Source organism: Dipteris shenzhenensis, chromosome 19 (assembly GCF_047967505.1).
Source record: "Dipteris shenzhenensis isolate YYH24624 ecotype China chromosome 19, Dip_SZ_1.0, whole genome shotgun sequence".
Taxonomy (NCBI): domain Eukaryota; kingdom Viridiplantae; phylum Streptophyta; class Polypodiopsida; order Gleicheniales; family Dipteridaceae; genus Dipteris; species Dipteris shenzhenensis.
The window spans coordinates 803,146-820,623 of record NC_141614.1 but is presented as its reverse complement, the minus strand read 5'-3'; the positions used below and the strand labels follow the sequence as shown (position 1 = coordinate 820,623).

General features: G+C 39.2%; 1 pseudogene; it reads right to left on the bottom strand.

The window, feature by feature from the left end:
• Positions 1 to 2,904: 2,904 nt before the first annotated feature.
• LOC147889889 (lectin-like) lies at positions 2,905 to 17,175 on the bottom strand (annotated as a pseudogene).
• Positions 17,176 to 17,478: the final 303 nt, after the last annotated feature.

Genomic DNA, 17,478 nt, shown 5'->3' with positions numbered 1-17,478 from the left:
GATAGTGTGCATTGTTTCATTGCATACTTACTGTCATCATTACATCGGAACATGGTCATTCACTTGGATAGGTGTGCCATCGTTGAAGTCAGAAGACCCTATTATTGAAAGTGATGTAATACCTACCTATCAGCACATGATCATATTTGTCGGCTAGGCTACTAGACATTATGTAAAACAATGACATACTCTAGTACATATTTGGACAAACTCAAGATTTAAATGAGTTAACAAAAATGCTATTCAAATAACTAACTTGTGACCCTCCGATACTAGGGAGGAGAAGCATATGGCACCCTCCGACACTAGAGGAGAAGCAGGAGAAGCATACAAGACTCTTTAACACCAAAGGAGAGACTGGTAGACGGGAGAATGCCACATTCCCTACAAATTATAGAAAAATGGGTGAGGATGGTGCGACCCCCTTGCCATACGTTTGTATGGTCTTTTTTTTTCCTCCATGATCACAAGCATGCATCCACCTATTGCATTTATCTGCATCAAATGTTCGTAACAAAAGAAACAAACTAAAATATTAAGTTATATTATATTAATAAAATGAGAGAACCGTCAAACTAAAATATCTTCCGAAAAACTACAAGCATACCAAAGCAAGCAATGAATCTTCAATTTGTAAAACCAAAGTATTGGAGTCATACATGATGAAGCCTGAGAGAAAATTTGGAGAGTTGGCTCGACATGCTGATCAGCATAAGAATTGTCATTTTTTAAGTAGGAACAATTGTTAGAGCACCATCAATGGTCAGGACCAGTTACTAGGCGCTCTCCAGAAATAGTGACATCAAACGCCAATAAGCAAACACTCATGAAGCTAATCGTCGACATCCATTGTAGCCTAATGGTTAACATGGTAGCCTTTTGATCGTGAGATCCCGAGTTCGAGAGTACTCATTAATTGCAGCATAAGCGACTTTCTGCTATTTTTGCTATCGAAGGGGGTGTCTAGTTGAGAAAATTGCTTGATTTTTTTTTTTCTACAATCATCATTGATCGAAGATGCTGACATAGGCAAAGTTCAAAAAAATACACTCCGGAGAAAATGCGCTCACCATGTTTTAAGGTGCCTTATAACTGGCCCCTTTACCCTAGTTGTTGCAACTTGTCGCTTTCTCCTCACATACAAGAATTGTTGCATGAGCGACTCCACCTATTTTCAAACCTTAACCAACTTTTCAACCATCTTTTTTTATCTTTATGACATAAATAAGCTTGTGCCAAGTGGCTTCGTCTCCTTCCAACATCCCAAAAGTTCTTTTATACAAAAAGTTAATGATGTGTTTGTGAAACTATTGAGCATGTAGAAAGGAAATGTAATGCTCTCACTAGTTTTTTGGTTCAAGAAATTAATAATAGATTTCCATCACATGACTTGGTTGAAGCATCTAACATCATCTATCAAAAATTTCAGTATTCTACAACCTGTGTAGTGGATTTATGAGGCATTTTGGATATCCCAAGGACAACCATGATGAGTGAAGGGGATAATCCCCTCACCAAAAATAGCTCATTGTTGCAAAAGCACTGTACGAGGATTACAAACCAGTAGAGAAACTTGTTCAATTAGAATTGATGAATTATACATGAATTATACACCAACAATAAAACAATGACTTTTTTGTGAGTGCCAATAGTTATATTTGAGCATGAACATAAAAGTGTCCTAACACATGGATGCATTGAAAAAGCAACACTAAATTAATGGTTCCATCAATCAGCTTTGCTCAAAATGTCACAACCATGACCTATCCTTTCTACTTGTGTTGCTATAATCCAAGACTTTCTATATATTACCTCCTTCATTTACAAAATAACAAGGAGATGACCTATTCCTCTGTAAAATCTACTTATGTAACTATATATCTCTCAACTCCATCGTTGGGGGTTTATAAAGGCTCTAGGTCCCCAAAAGCTCTCACTGGATCACCTTCTTCAAGATTCATCACGACTCCATGGCCGAAGTTAATGCACTCACATGATCTAAGCTGAAATTGTGGAAACTTAATTGCTCTTCCTAACATTTGGTTCATAGGAACTAGCCTCTACAATGTGTGCACGTGCACATAAAATACAATGTAAAAACTATCAAGTTTCCATACTTTTGACAGTGGCTCATATTCCTAAACCTAAGTTTTTGTTACTTCAAGGACATTAAAGTAGTTCAGTTCTTGTAAGTGGAATACAAAGAGTAATTGAGGTAGGGTGAAGTGGTTATTGTCTGCATATGAGGTCTGGCCAACATTAGCCTAGTATAAGCAAAGATCATGCCCTTGACTTGTCAGGACATAGGAGAAAATACTCATAACAAATATCGCTCTTCAACCAACACGTTAAATGCAGACTCTTAACCTCACTATCAATAAAGGACTAGGTTGCTTTCACCAAGTTTTCAATCCACTGAGTTCCTCAGGTACACATTTGAATACAATTGCTCACGCATTTGTAGGTATGCACAACTATTACATAGCAAGATATATCCTTCAACAAATGATTGGCACAATAATCCAATCACCCCAGCTTCGAGCACTCACCCACCAACCCACCAAGGCTCTTGCTCAACTCACTCCCCACCCCCAAAACACACCATGAGATTTTGCACTGCTTTCCAGATTGCACAATATACATGCCCAATAGTTGGGATCAATTTTACACATTTCCTTGTTGAGATTACCATTACAAACATCAAGCTCAGTAATGAACAAGTTAAGCTTACAATATTCATGTTAGGATAGTACAGAACATGGTTCTCACACCCCTTGTCTAAAAGGTATCCTTAACATTCACATGAGACTTTATAAGATTTATGATAATGATACCTACATGAGTAAATGAGATTCCATTCATGCAGCATCACCTTGTCAACCCATATGGATTGTGTTGGCCAAGTTATGCCATGAATTCTGTAATGGCTCTAGTGGGCTGAATCTTAACACCATCCACAATGACCCCCTTTTTCCACCGTCCACCAACAATCTCCATCGTGCTAAAGTTCACCTTTAGTCGCATCTCCCTCTCCACATGAAACTCACCAACATCAAGCTCCATCCAAGTTCCACATGATCTCATGTGGGCCATAGTAGTCGAGCTTACAAACGAAGCTTGATCTCCAATGAACAAACGTTGAGACACTTTACATTGACCATCCGATGTTGAGAGAGAGAGATTCACAGGTGCTCTGGTTGGGACCCAACCAGATCTTAGGTCCACAAACATTATCCGGAATGATATTGTATAGCCCCCTGGAATAAACATGCTGTCAAGGTCCCCACGTACTTCAAACTAGCATACATGATGCAAGTGGGCACTTTCAGGAAACCTGATAAAAGAAAAATGCCTAGCATTAGTAAGACGAAGGAGTCAGTTTAAGTAATGTTATAGTGTCTTCTATCTGTGAGACAATCCAAGAATCAAGTTATGGGAGCCAACGCCAATAACGCTCGTCATCTCCCCATACAATTGTCAAGTCTCTTGCGCCTTTTACAATACATCCTTGCCCTGTGCATGGATCCAACCAATACGGCTGAATATGGCCAACTAAAAGTAAGTGAGAGCATAAAAATCCATTTGCTATAGCTTCAAACTTAGCTCGAAGTATAGATGACAAACCTAATGGTCAGGGTGGCAACTCCAACTCCATGCCCTCCTTTCTCTTATGTGTGCACATGCATAGACACACATATAGCTATGTACTGCTTATCACATATAGCTACATGTTGCTTCTTATTTGCCCAGAAAGCTTCTAAAAGCTCTTTCTGGTGAGACCCACACATGCAAAAAAACAAGTCCTGATTGGCTTCATGATACTAAAATATACAAGCATACGGGGACTAGAAAACCTGGATCGAAGAAATCTCTCCCTACTTCGGAGTCCCTAACCCCTCGTTATGGAATAATTAAACATTTTGTTGTTCCTGAGGTTCTAAAGACACCCTGGGCATTGCCTCAACTTCAGGTATGTCTCCCTCCAGTGCTCTTACTGCCCTTGCTTCTTGAGCTTAAAGAAGACTTTCCCATCTCCTTCTCTAAAACCTCGCTCCATAAGAATATTGAGGAAGATTTGAACCATCATTGGAATCACTCATGCATTGTGCACATGCTCAAAGATATACGAATAAGAAATCATTTGCTTTTGACAATACATGTGCAAGGCATAAGATCCAGTGGCTGCCCCAAATCTCATAGAACCTCTCCGAGTCTGGTATATGAACCTAGCCAACCACCATAATTGAAACCGCTTCATCGAGGATGCAATCCTTAATTTAAGGTCGCTAGGCAATAGTGGGAATAATTCCTCTAAAAGTCGTGCCTCATAGAGGTTCCTCACCAGCAAGGCGTCATACTTCTTAGTACCAATAGATATCTAGGGAAATTCCACACTTAGCAGGATTGCCAAAGTGTTTAAGGCCATTATTCCTCAAACTCTAAATAGAAAACACTCATATAGCACCATTACAAGCACAAAACATGCAGGAAGTTGTTGCATACAGAGTGCAGTCGCCTAAATTGCAAAAGACACAAGAAGACCAGAAGTGCAACTTCCAATATTAATCTTGATACAAACTTCAACTTAGAAGCTCTATTTAACCAACTAAAATTCAGTTTCCATAGACCAAGAACTCCCAACTACTTAACACTACTCAATAGAGACTAAAGTTTAAAATTAACTAAAAGACACCAACTAAAACATAACTTCTAGAAAATAACCCTTTAACAATCCACTTGCTTCTACCATGCTTCCTATCATCCTCCTCTTGCCCATCAAATGCAGTCAATTGCTTCTTCTTAGGCCTTGGATTGATAGATATTGGGGCCAGCCCCATGATTGATCCCAGCTATCTTCTTCCCATGAGGCTCATTTTCTCCCCTTCTCAAAGCCATGTTGTTAGCAAGCCTGGGGGTAGGCTGTGGATTGATGATTTCCGAAGTTTGTAGGTGGGGTGTCTCGACTACAATGGGGGTGGCATTTAAGTCTATCCATAGATCCTTCTTTTCTCTCAACCGGGGACTGCATCGGATAAAATTTGGAGGTGTTGTCTCTGTTGCATCTATCTCAAGACCTTGCTTATCTAGTCTCAACCGGGGAGTGCATCGGATAACATGTGGGGGTGTGGTCTCCGTTGCATTGAGTGCTAGATCAGCCACAAGCTTGCTCTCTACTATCTTCTTTCCATAAGGTTCTTTTCCTCCCCTTTTTGAAGCCATGTTCTCAGTAGCCTTGGGGGCAGCAATACAGGAACCATTAGCACCATCCATTCCATACCATAAACCGCACACACATACACAGACCATGCCAAACACAATCACCCTCAAATCTGTAGTCTATTCAATCCCAATAGCCAATAATTAACAAACGCCTCAAAAATGACATATCGGCCAAGATGTAGTTAGGGCATCCTTTGAGCTATACACACAAACAAACCTGGGATTGGTGTTTCTTATAACCAAAAGAGAAGATGCAGGTCATGAATATGCAAATGATGGCCTGCATCTAAGAGGAGGAAATGTGGACCCTCCGAACACCCTGCTCTGACAAACTAGAGAGGGAGGTGCAGAAGACAATGGAGGATTCTTTGACCATCATGACCCTCTACCCGCATTCTTCGATGAGAGCAAGGTGGATTTTGAAGCAGCTAACATAGCTCTACAGAATGTTCAAGGAGGAAAAAATGACCCCCTCCATTCTCCACATGAAGGTCGGATTTTGAAGCAGCTAACATAGCTCTACAAAATGTTCAAGGAGGAAAAAATGACCCCCTCCATTTTCCACATCAAGGTCGGATGTGACCCAAGAAGGACAATAGCCTCAATCGCCAAGGAAAGAACACTACAAGGATAAACTGGCAGCACATATCAACCTATTGAGACCTCTAGATGAAGAAGATCACTTTAGCATTGACCTAGTACTACAAATGCATGAAGACCATGAGCCAGACAAGGGCTTTCTTGCATCAGATTAAGGAGATGCTTCTAACCAACATCACCCTCACCTTTTGCCTCTATAACACCTGAATGACCACAATGCAAACACACATGCCATTACAACAAATGGTTACTATGAGGAAGATCTTGTGAATATTGTATTGCACATGGCAGAGGAAGCGTGAATCCAATGTGTATAAGAGAGCACACATACTTAGGAAATGAGGGCAAGCTTGGAAACCATCAACACATCCTCATAGAGGCACACACGATCAACATAGGTTATGGAGCTATGGCAAGCTTTCAAACAATCAACACAGGCTATCAGGATATGGAGCTATCCCCTACACCCTCAGACCACCAATCCAATCTCTACTCTCAAACCTGCCTCACGCTCGGTGTTAGCAGTTTTCTGCAACAGACATCGTAGTCTAGCCAACAAAATATCAAACTTGAGGATGTAACTAACCCAACTAGGGCATGGAGGCTTTCCCACATGTGTCAAATGTGGATGAGGATACTAGAAAGCTAAAGTCTCAAGCAAACTATGTCTAGCCTATGGATATGACACCCATATGCCCTCTAATCACCCATACGGACTTCTAACATGCAGTCAAGCTAGAAAATCATGTTCATATAAATGCAAAGTACATCCCCAAGCAAGGCAGGACCCCAATACCCATGGGAGGATGCGAACGAACAGAGATCGCGATTTGTTCCTCGTACGTTTTTACCTAGAGCACTTTATGGCTCGAAATGGTAACCTACATGTGTGAAACACTCTCCCAACTATTATGGAACATAAATCAAGCCTAAAACATGCCAAAAACTAAGATTAGAAGCATAAACCCAATGAGGGAAGGGTGTACCAAAGCACACACATTGCATGCATTATTAGCATCAAGAAGAAGAGCTCGACGAGGGGAACGAAAACCAATCACCTGCACACCCTTCTGACAAGAATTGAGTGCGGTGTAAGCTCCTAAAATATAGCCTTGCCCACTTGATACACACGTATAGTACTACTCAAAGTAAACCTTATCTCCTTAATCCAAATGTTTCTTTTACACATTACAAGAATTGGTTTTTGCGAGGGGAAACTTCAATAATGAATAACCATCTTTTATCTTTTGGATCTTCTTTCAAAACCACTTGCTCACTGTGTTCTGGCAAAACAAAAGTATCCTTTTAATATGTCCATAGTTTTGTGGAGTCGATTTGGATCAATCCACTCTTATCTCGTCACACGGTCGATTGTTTCCCTTTAATAACAACCCTAAACCACTTGACATCATATATATACATATTAAGTGTTATAAAATGTACCTTGATGATGTCTTGAAAGATGTAGGTTTAGATTAGGTTTATGTTTATGTTAAATGCCCGTAGGTTTAGGTTTAGAGTTAGATGCTCGTAGGTTTAGGGTTACACTTATGTATAGATTTAGGTTTAGGTTTAGCTTTATAGTTTAGTATTTATGTAAATTATATGTATGTAGAGAGGGATGTATGGTATATGTATGTAGATTATAAGTGTTCTAGATAGGTATGTACATTACATTTATGCATGTATATTATATATATGTAGATAGGTATGTACATGATATGTAAGTAATTTATATTTAGGATTATGGTTATGTTTAGGTTGAGGTTTAGGTTTAGATTTAGGGTTAGATTTAGGTTTAAGTTTAGGATAGATGCTCGTAGGTTTAGGTTTAGGTTTAGGGTTACATTTAGGGTTGATTTTAGGTTTAGGCTTAGGTTTAAAGTTTATGATTAATGGTTAGATTTAGATTTAAGTTATGTTTAGGGTTAAATTTAGGTTTAGGTTTATAGTTTAGGGTTTATAATTAGATTTAGGTTTAGATTTATGGTTTAGGTTTTATGATTTAGTTTTAGGTTTAGGTTTAGATTTAGATTTAGATTTAAGTTTATATTAGATACTCATAGGTTTAGGTTAATGTTTAGGTTTAGATCTAGGTCTAGGTTTATGTTTAGGTTTTGTATTGGATTTAGATTACATTTAGGATTTAGGATTTAGATTATAAATGTAGGTATATATTTTATGTACATATATACAAAGATATGTATGTATGTATGTAGCTGTGTAGGTATGTATTTAGACATGTATGTATGTAGATATGTATGTATGTATGTAGGTATGTATGTATGTACGTAGATATGTATGTAGAATTGTACATATGTAGGTATGTATGTACGTAGATAAGTATGTAAGAAAATATATACGTAGATAGGTATGTATGTAGAAAGATATATATGTGCATAGGTATGTATGTAGAAAGATATGTACGTATGTAGGTATGTATGCATGTAGAAAGATATGCATGTGTGTAGGTATGTATGTATGTATGTAGATATGTGCGCATGTAGGTATGTATGTACATAGATATGTATGTAGAAAGATATATATGTACGTAGGTATGTATGTAGAAAGATATGTATGTATGTAAGTATGAATGTATGTGTGAAGATATGTATGTATGTATGTATGTATGTATCTAGATATGTATGTATGTATGTATGTATGTAGATATGTATGTATGTAGATATGTACGTAGGTATGTATGTAGGTATGTATGTAGAAAGATATGTATGTATGTAGGTATGTATGTATGTATGTATGTATGATGATATGTATTTATGTAGGTATGCATGCATGTATATATATGTGTACGTATGCGTGTATGCATGGATGTATGTATGTAAGTAGATATATATGTGAGTACGTAGGTATGCAAGTATGTATATAGATATGTAGGTATGCATGTAGATACGTAGGCATGTATGTATCTATATACGTGCATATGTATGTATGCATTCATGTATGTAGAAATATGTGAGTATGTAGGTATGCATGTATGTATACAGATTTGTAGGTATGCATGTAGATATGTAGTATGTATGTAGATATGTATGCATGTAGGTATGTATGTATGTAGATATGTATGTACAAAGATATATACGTACGTAGGTATGTATGTAGAAAGATATGTGAGCACTAGGTTTGCATGTATGTATATATAGATATGTAGGTATGCATGTAGATACATAGGCATATATGTAGATATGTAGATATGTAGATTTGTAAATATGTAGGTATGTACTTACGTAGTTATGTATGTAGGTATGTATGTACATATATATGCATGTATGTATATAGATATGTAGGTATGCATGTAGATACCTAGTCATGTATGTAGATATGTAGATATGTACCTATGTAGGTATGTATGTACATAGATATGTATGTAAAAAAGATATGTATAGAGAGAGAGGGGGCGAGAGAGAGAGAGAGAGAATCTTTAGTAAAATATGTTCTGTATTTTTTGAAAATTTGTAGCAATATCAGAAACACCAGGTCATACACCAAACTTTAGACCAATCACCGCAGCAGTACCTACTCCTTCTATGACTCCAGGGCTTATGAGTCCTCAATAATTTGTGGACTTTCTGGCATACTGTACTAGTGAGCAATATGATATAGCTTCACATATGTTCAGGGGTACAAGCGCTACCACAATGCAACCTCCCACAACAAAAGCCACACCTATTTCTTCTCCTACCTCTGCACGCTCAACCACTCATCATCGTGGTCGACCACGTAGACCCATGGAGAGAAGGATTATATGCGTCCACACATTCGTAGGAGAGACCATCCATTGATTCTCTCACCTTGACACCCATGAGCGTGGGCTCTCATAGTTCACATCACTGCTACGATGTTACTCCGTGCACAAGTTGTAGACCTACAAGTGTGTGGATGGGGACGTCATTGAAGTTGAAGGCAACTCCACCGTTAAGGTACGTATTAGAGATCTATGTCACACATCCTTCCAAGAAGATGTGATGGTCCACTTCCCCAACTTGGATAAGGGGAAGAAAGAAATAATCATTAATTTGATTCTTACGGAATATCCACCAATGGAAGGGAGTGAAACAGTGCCCTCCCATTGGATAAAGGATAAAATGGTAGCAAGTATGTCTCAATGCTGTAGTGACATCATACAAGCATGATAAAAAAAGGACAGGGAGCTCGCATTTGGTGTAGCGGTGGATGCGATTCTTTTCATGCTTCTACTCTTAAGTCATTTTTTTCCCTAAAATATTATCAAATGTCTTCTCTTTTAGATTAAGAGAATGAAGTTGTGGGGAGGTGTGGTACTGATGCGAAGGAGCAATACGCATACAAACATAGCACCGTGGCGCTCATAGAGGAGTTGGAGAGACAAGGACATCCACTGAACTAGGGAGCCCTCGTTTCCTAGATGGCACCAAATCCTCCACTTGATGATGAGGATGATTAGTTAGGCACATGTGTATACATCTCATTTGGGATGTAAACACTTATTTTATTTAAATATGGTTGATTGGTCTTAAATTTGTTTCCAGTGTGCCATGTTTTTATCTATTTGTACTTAATTTTTAACATTGCTATGTGTATGTTTGATATGACGATTGAGTACAATTGTTGCATATTCTGGTGTGGGGCATAGCGGTGTATGGAACTGCAAATTTGCAATTCCATACACCGCTATGCCTCAAAAAAAAAAATTAATGGTTTTATGTCCATACATCCTTGGAATATGCCTCGATAAAATTGTAGGTAAAAGCATCAAAATATGTGTAGAAATATGTGCAAGTAAAAGCATCAAAATATAAGTAGGAATATGTGTAGGTAAAAGTGTATGAATATACGTAGGAATATAAGTCAAAAAATGCGTAGGTAAATTCATCGAAAGAATGTGGGAATACCTATCCAAATTATGTATTTTTGGCATATTCTTTCCAATCATTATATAGAAACTCTTTTCGATGCCTATACGGACACATTTTCAAACGGATATACTGACACTTTTTCCATTGTTTTTATTTCGATGTGCATATCGACATTTACGAGATCTATGTATAGTACTCAAATTATGGGGAAAAGTGTCCAAATATTTTTTTTGTAGTAGTGCTCCTAGTAACAATAGTGAACCATATTTAACACAAATTATGCAAACCCCACATACTTCTAGCCATCTAGGTGATAGGTTGACCATAAGCATGATGCCATCCCTCATGACATAGTAAGAGCACATCCACATAGCTTGAGCATCCCTACTACATCTTATCCATGGGGGAAAGCCTCTGTGCCCTAGTCGAATTGACTACATCCTTGATTTGACAATGATGAATTGGAGCTCTCACTAGGCTACAATGTTTGTCATGGTGACCCACTAACAATACCTAAGACTAATGGTCCTTTGGAGGTAGTCACATGAGCTCAAACCAAACAAGAAGAAATGAGGAAGGCATGGCAAAGACTTTTATCTAAGGAGATAAACTTCATTAAACTAATGGAACCTAGACGGCAACTAGAAGCAAATTTTATTGTTCAAATAGAGAAAGAAAACCAAATCAAGCGTATGGAGGAGGGAAAAACAACCAACTCTTGCACAAAAAGAGCATAATGAACAATATGGAGGGATTTTCTACACAAGATCTTTGAGCCATTGAAATTCATGCTTGAAGCCTTTGAAGCTAGGCTAAACCCCCTGCAAACATTGGAAGAGAGAAGAAAAATCTACCCAAATTCAAAAATAGAACCTAGAAGGTGACATGTAGAAAGAATTGATAGAAGTTGCACTGATGAAACCAACCACTAGACTTGAGCCAAAATCAAAAGGATTAAAGCGGGAAAAAAACACCTAGGGAAGGACCTTTGCCTAGGATTCAAGAGGAGGAATACGTTGAGATGCATAAGAAGCTCCAGATTTTATACACATAGCAAAATACCAAGAGTTGAGACATTGAGAGAAACTTCAAGAGTTGTGGAAATCACGATTGCATAGTTTTAGAAGTCTATGAACCAAGGCCAAAAAAACTCTAGAGTGCAATCAAAGAAGAAAAAGATGAAAGTGTGATGCTTGAATTTACTCCAATCATGGAAGTTGATACAGAAGATAAACACACCTTATATCTTGAAATCAATTCCTTATATGGCAACATGGGTTCAATAAAATTCGAGAGGTCAAGAGAGGAAATGCTTAACCATGCCTTCATAGATTGGATAACATGAAGAAAGGGCCAAGATCCAATGATTACCTTCATAGTGTAAATCAACACCACTAGTGATAGGTTCCAAAAATTCACAAGAACTTTTATCAACACCATTGAGATATACACTTCCATTAATAGATCTTTTGAAGATAAAACCAAAAATGTGGAGAGAAACCTCAAAGAATATGTTACAACCACTTAAATAAGTTTGGAGTGTATGACCTATGGTGGAAAAACCAAGGTTGCATTCATGATAAGAAGAAAGGTACTCGTAACTTGAGGTTTCTATTAGATTTGAAGTGTGAGTTACAATAGACTATTATAGGCCTTGTCACAACCTTATCTTTAAGGATTCCTTGGCTTTTGATGTTAAGGATTAGCTTTTACATAAAGTGAGACGTCATATGGCTAGAGGGGTTTCATGTGGATGATTGGCATAGGCTAGCCTTACCCCAATAACCCTCCCCTTAATCTTGAGCTAGTCCATGCAAGAGAAAGAGGTCGCCATCCCTCACGGGGCTATTAGAAATCCAAAGTAAGAAAGACTATTGCAGCAAAGGAGGAAGGAGGCAACCTTAATCTGCGTGAATACCACTGCCAGAGATTCATGTGCAAGCAGCAAATAATGCTATTTTGATAAAATCTACTTCTTCTAGGGTTCTATAAAAACTTGGCTATTATTTTTAAAAGGAGGGTTCCTAAGATTTAAAGTTCCATTCACACTTGTGCCTAAGCCTATTGTAAGAGATTAGATACTAGCCTTGCATAGTAAGTGCTAAGACCTTCCCAGGCAAGTCCACCACATGTCTTCTACCTCAAGCTCTGAACACAAACCACCCACACATCTAAAACAAGAAGAAGAGGTAGAATCAAAGCTATAAACACCATCTGGACCAAGATGCAATCGCATTGCAAGAAAGAGAGTATACGTCCCATAACCAATAGAATTTTTGTGGAAGGAAAAAGCCTAGAAGAATCACCTTCAAAGAAGCTCTTCGTAATTGAAGTTTATATGTCACAATCATGACCTCAAAATATGTGTATGAAAGATTTAGTGGCACAGACTTCTACATGTGACAAACTAGAATTAAATTTCACTTAATGAAGAAGGGGCTATGGGATGTCATCCAGGAGGACAGTGTTCGCAGGTCGCTCGACGGACCATCTAGCATAGCGAACCTTTAAACATATAAAATGTCTATAGAGAAACGTAGTGGATGTGACTAGTGCATGGAGGCGATGGCGCAAGTGTCAAGAGGCCATCTGAGGTAACAATACATCGACATAGCTAAAAGCAAGTGAGGTCTCATACATCTACCTATGAGAAGCCGCTAATCTAGAGCCATGGCCATCTAGAATCTACCGGTCACACAACTAAGCAAAGGGAATGCTAATGGAACTCACCGGATCACTCAAATCTATCCCAGCAAGGCTACACAAGCCCGGCACCTACAAGAAGGATTCTTGCAAAGCTCAGCTCGACCAACCTAACAGGACAAACTAAGCAATCTATGCGTAGAGCTAACCCCTAGATCCCTTCTACAAAGTACGGTGACTAATGGATGCCAAACATGCTCTAAATCTACTAATTACTCCTTAACAGCTCACTAATCAACCATTTAATTAATTCACAAAATATTAACACAATTATAATGGACGCGTAGAGCACGGAATAGGGAGTAACCTCATCAAAACGGAATCAAATTTTGGTACACGGCGTGAGCGTGGTGAACGTCGAAAGCATAGCGCGCTCGCGGCTTATTCACTTTATCTCTTACAGGACCTCCTTTACAAATAAGCTTATTTTCGCTTATATAGGCCGGACTGGCGACTCGACTCAAAAACTAATCATAGCTAATCTTGATGCGTGCTATACAACTTGGAAGCATTATAGCCCCTGATTATATTTACAGACTCTGGATATATCTAAAAATAGTAATTTGTCTGTCCCGGGCACTCGGTGGTTGGCAGACATCAAAAAATAAAAATTACTCGCACTTGAGCGGGGCATCTGCTGCATCTTCTAGGTTGGACATTAGCATGTGCCGTGTTTTCCCCAAACATTCCCCCCACCTAATCTGCGCATGTTCTCGGGTGCGCTATTAGGCTGGATTGTCGTGGTCTTTGGGGGTGTTGTTGTTGCTGGGGATGTTGATGGTTTGGTGGAGCTCTTTGGTGAAGCTCATTGGCAATGCTGCAAGTGAATTCTCTTGAAGATGGCTTAGAGCTGTAACACAGTAGAAATTAAGAGTACATGCATTGACATGGATGTAATCAAATGCATTCTCAAAAGAGATTTCCTTGATGTGACCATTAAGGCCATTCGCCTTGGTATTATGGCAAATCGTATTGGCATTCATTGTAGCTTCAAGCTAGCATTTTTAGCCCTTTTTTTGGTAAGCCTTTTGGCTTGATTCTTCTTATATGCGTTGACGTTGGAAGCTAATGGGTTAGGCTTGCTGCAGTTGTCATTGGGTTCTTGTGGCAAATTTGAGCCCACTAAATTCTTATGAGAATTTCCCAACTAGCCCATTTCAATGCAATGATGCATCACATGCAAAAACATGCAAACCTAATCCTATTGGTGGTTAGCTTGGAACTTGTAAAAAGAGGCCTGATATCTTCGTTGTCCTTGAATACCCTGTAAAGTACTGAGGTTGCCTTGAAGTAGGTTATCCATAGTACTGATTGTGAACCTGTTAGTGTACCTGTTGGATCTGTTCTAGCTAAACACAGAGTCGTTTGCTCGTTTTCTCTATGCAAGCATTGGATAGAACTCTAAACCTATGAACGTATTCATGGACCTTGAATGGCATGGTGGAAGATTGAAGAGTTGTAGACATCATTCATGTGAGTACCTCAAACGAGCATTAGAAAATTAAGGTCTAGGATATCCCGATTTGAATTTCACTTGTTTACCTATACCTATCTTCTTGTGGCAATGTAGCATTGCTAATCCACTTGGTAAGTGATTGAGCAATGTGTACTTGTTTTCTCCAAGTGGCTACCATCATTGGCTCTGGCCTTCATTTGTGTTTTCCTGTTCATTGATAGAATTGTCGTTGAAGTGCATTGAGAGCGGTTCACTTGTTGGATGTACCGTTTTCTTCGTGAGTAGTTCATTTTTTGCTCATGGTTTTGTTGAATGAAAATAAAAGCAAAAAAGAAAATAAAACAACGCCTAAGAAAAGGAAAGTGGTGGACTTTTCCATATGTCGGGGGAAAAAACCTCCTGGTGAGGGAAAACGTGCCCTAGCAGTCCTAGGATCACTTCCTATTTATTGGATGCTATGTACACACACCTATGGGGGCTTAGATATTTGCATTACCCCAATTTCGATGGATATTCTATGCGCATTAAAAGAAAAACGAAAATATTCATAATCAAGCATAAAAAATGAAAAAAATTCACTCAGAAATTGATGCCCGTAATAGATATAGCATGGGTCCGCATTTAGAATGCCTTCCCTAGATTTAGGTGGTTTATGTGCATGTGCATGGGATTTAAACAATATGTGTTTATGCACAGCACTGTAATGTGGCCCTATTTCATGCATCACAGATTTATGCATGGGTAACAATATGCTCTGCAAGAAAATGGGTCTTGAACAGGCTTGCCTACCTATATCAGGGAATGAGTTCCAAGAACAAAACGTTTGAGAAATTGGGCCCATTCCATGAAAGTTTGTGGCGATGTTGAGGTTGAGACTATATTTGAGGTTGACGTTTCTGGCCATTGTGATGGGAACCTCCGGTTGACCTTTGGTTGTTGTCGGCATAGAAGCTGAAATCGGAGGTGTGAGGCTGGCGTTGGATGGAATTAGATCACGTTCGATGGTTTCCAACTTCCTCATCTGTCGATGCACTTGAAGCTAGTAGCATAGCCTCTTCATCTGCTTGTTCTGCGGCCATTTCTTCTAGAACATATGTCTTTGAAATTAGCCTGGTGTAGTCCTTCCGAATGACTTTCCTAGGAAGTTGGAACATTCACTTGATTTTCTGGTGTAGATGTTGGAAGACATACGCCAGATGACTTGTTGGACAGCTTGTTGGTAGGCTTCACTAGCTTCCACACCCATCGAGATGCCGGCTTTGTGTTGATCTGTGTTGGTGGAAGTTTCTGGGCAACCTGTTTGGGTATCCACACCCAGGTAGATTTGACTCGTGGCTTGGGAGCTTGATATGGAACCTGTTTATGTGGCCTTGACTTGTGAGTGGATGTTGGTTTAGACTTGACCTGTTTTGGGATCCATATCCACTGCTGATATGATTGAGCACTTAACATGGCTTTTCGAATCCATATTTTTTTCATTGGATTCTTCTTTTTTGGCCCGCTCTTGGCCTTGTTTTGACGCTTGTGGTTGTGGGATCTTCTTGCTTTATGTGGCGAGATGACCTTTGAACCTACTTTGGCATTCTATTGTTTCTGTAGGTATGGTGATGTTGTGGAGAAGGTTTGGGTATCCAAATCTGCTTGGGGTTACTCTTGAGTTGCTCTTTGGGTATCCAAACCTGTCTGGTTACCTGTTTGATCTTCTTCTGTCGTTTGTTGACCTATTTTGGTGGTGATATTGAAACCTGTGGGGCTTCTGGTGTTAAGCTGGGCTCCTCGATGGTTTGTGTAGCAGCATCTTTGCGTTGAACCTCTTTATCCCTGCCACCATCTTCTAGAATTGAACTTTTGGGCACTGTACCTTCACGTGGACCAATCAATTGATATGTATCTACTATGGCAAATGGAACATACCTCGTTGAGTTGCATTACCAAAGTAGACCATATCATTCTCCCAGTCAATGTAAGCCCTGTATGTACACTGCCAGGCCTTGCCTAGGATGATCCGTGAGGCGAAGTACTCCGATGGAAGTACATGGAACCTATGTGCGCATAGTATATCATTGATATACACCTTGAGGATTGCAGATCCCATTGTAGTGACACATTCCTTGGTGAACCCGATGAGAGTAACAGGATCATCATCAAGCACCACTCCTTCTAGGCATTGGTACGTTTTGTAGAGCTCATGGAGTTGTGTTGAGCGCCTGAATCTATAAGAGCATATTGCTCAAACCTGTTCTCGGCTAGTGCCACCAAGATAAATGGATCTAAATCCGTTATCTCCTCAGATTCATCATCTGTCAGCTGATGCATGTGCACTTGTTTGTTGGCAAGAGCCATGTGCGTTTTGGTCTTTCTCTTATCTGGTTTCTTCACCTGTTTTCTTTGTTCTACAATGGTACTAGGTCATAGCCTTGTTCATCACAGAATTTCGTTGGGGTTTCTTCTAGTACACACACATCTAGAGTAGCCAACATTTGTTGCCACTCTAGTGGTTCAAAATCAACTTCTGGGAATGGTTCGGGGATATATGCTTCATCCCACACTGGGCGTTCTAATTTGCATTCCTCTTTTTGCAGATCACTTATATCTGACGCGCCACACATCCAAAGTTGTGTGTCTGCGTTTACCCAATCTAGTATC